This window comes from Hypanus sabinus, unplaced genomic scaffold (genome assembly GCF_030144855.1).
Source record: "Hypanus sabinus isolate sHypSab1 unplaced genomic scaffold, sHypSab1.hap1 scaffold_349, whole genome shotgun sequence".
Taxonomy (NCBI): Eukaryota; Metazoa; Chordata; class Chondrichthyes; order Myliobatiformes; family Dasyatidae; genus Hypanus; species Hypanus sabinus.
In genome coordinates this window covers 429053-431349 of record NW_026781251.1, presented here as the reverse complement: position 1 = coordinate 431349, position 2297 = coordinate 429053, and the positions used below count along the sequence as shown (strand labels likewise).

Sequence of the window (2297 nt, the reverse complement as noted above, 5' to 3'; positions counted from 1 at the left end):
TGTGTCAGATATTGTGAATTTGATCGAGTGGAATTCACAAGGAAGTTATCAATGAGAAGCACGTGTGTAGTGTATGAAATGATTATTTTCTCAGTCTTACTGAACCGATTTGCCAAGGCAGACTGAATGTCATGATCCATTAGCCAACGTATCGGTGACTAGCAATCTCTTACTTGGTGCCCCAGATTTAACGTCATTGACGATATATTATTGAGGGACCTAGAGTGCAAACGGTAAGTGAAGGTTCACATGATCTGGCTGAGAAAGTGAAACACTGCGACCGGAGAAACAACTATAATGAAAATTCAAATTTTCAGCCCCAATGTGGCGTCTGGAGAGACAGAGTAACAACGTACACAGAAAGATTCAAGAGACGATGAAGAGTAACATCAAGTACCCTTCAGTTCCCCACTAGGGAAGAGCTCCAGCATCAGTTTTTCCAACATATCAAAGACCACCATCCAAGTCTCTACACTGAATTTCGCCGGAGAATGGTGAGATGCCGCTGTTCCTTTCAAAATCAGACTGCAATTGTCGCCTGTCAACTTCGCTCATGGAAAGTTCGCCTACTGAGTACTGAGAGCTCACTTGTTCTCCCCATCCACAGCTCTCATCCGCATGATCATAGAGCTCCCCTTCTCCCCATCTCTCCATCCAATAGAGTAGCAACACGTCCCTGCTCATACCAGACGTGATGCAGCCTGTCAGAATGCTCTCCAGAAGTTTTTTGAGTTTATTCGTTATTCTCCTAATGAAGTACTGGATAGCCGCTGTCTTGCCTTCTTTATAACTGCATCGATATGTCGGGAGCAGGTTAAGTCCTCAGAGATCTTAACACCCAGTAACCAGAAACTGCTTACGCTCTCCACTTCTGATCCCTCTATGAGGATTGGCATCTCTCTCCTTCCTGAAGTCCACAATAAGCTTTGTCGTCTTACTGCCGTTCAGTGCAAGGTTGTTACTGCGACACCACTCAACTAGTTGACATATCTCACCCCTGTTCGCCCTCATGTCTCCATCTGAGATTCGACCAACAATGTTTGCATTATCAGTAAATTTATAGGTGACTTTTGATGTGCAAATTTGTTGACTCGACATACACATGGATGTAAGTAAGATCGAGGGATATGGACAGAGTAGGAAGGAGGGATTGGAGTTTGAGTGCCTTTGATTTGCTTTTTAGCTGGTATGGCAATACATTGTGGGCCGAACGGCCTTTTCACCTGCTGTATATTTTTAGGCTCTATATTATGCTCAATAATATCTGTAAATTTCTTCTGGATTTTCTTTCCATATGTAAAACACACGTTTGCAGCACTGGGTTCTAGTGGCGCAATCGGTTAGCGTGCGTTACTTATACGCCAGTACGCGGCGGAGAAATGCCGAGGCTGTGAGTTCGAGCCTCACCTAGAACACTCGTGATTTTTAATGTGTGAAATGCCCGGGTGAGTGGGCGTCTCTCAAGCTGTGCATTCCACTGAAAAGTTATATTTGATTTTGTGCCTCTGAGACACCCCGCTTATTATTTGTAATTAACTTCGAATCGATGCACCTTTGATTTTGATCTGAGCAGGAGACTGTGTGTTTACACCCAGTGCTGAGTGCTCAGTCCACTGCTGTTCACTCTGCCGAGCCATGACTGTGCAGCAACACACAGCTCGACCCGCATCATCAAGTTCGCCGATTACACGACCGTGGTGGGTCTCATCAGCAAGAACGACGAGTCAGCTTACATAGAGGATGTGCAGCGGCTAACGGTCTGGTGCAGAGCCAACAACACCTCTCTGAGTGTGAACAACACAAAAGAGATGGTTGTTCACTTCAGGAGGGCCCGGAGCGACCACTCCCCGCAGGACATCGACAGCTCCTCGGTAGAGATCGTTAAGGGCACCAAATTTCTTGTTGTTCACCTGGCGGAGAATCTCACCTGGACCCTGCACACCAGCTTCATAGCAAAGAAAACCCAGCAGCGTCTCTACTTTCTGCGAAGGCTGATGAAAGTTCATCTCCCACCCCCATCCACATCACATTCTACAGGGGTTGTATTGAGAGCATCCTGAGCAGCTGCATCACTGCCTGGTTCAGAAATTTCACCATCTCGGATCGCAAGACGCTGGAGCGGATAGTGAGGTCAGCTGAGAGTATCGTCGGGGTCTCTCTTCCCGCCATCACGGACATTTACTCTGCACTACACGCTGCATCCGCAAAGGAAACAGCATTATGAAGGACTCCATGTACCCCCTCATACAAACTCTTCTCCCTCCTTCCATCTGGGTAAAGACAGCGAAGCATGCGGG

General features: G+C 46.9%; 1 non-coding gene across 1 annotated transcript; it reads left to right on the top strand.

Annotated features, from left to right (window-relative positions):
• The first annotated feature begins 1321 nt into the window (after nt 1–1321).
• Nucleotides 1322–1415, top strand: trnai-uau (transfer RNA isoleucine (anticodon UAU)). The gene is made up of 2 exons: nt 1322–1359; nt 1380–1415. It is a non-coding gene; the product is annotated as a tRNA-Ile (tRNA).
• The last annotated feature ends 882 nt before the right edge of the window (nt 1416–2297 follow it).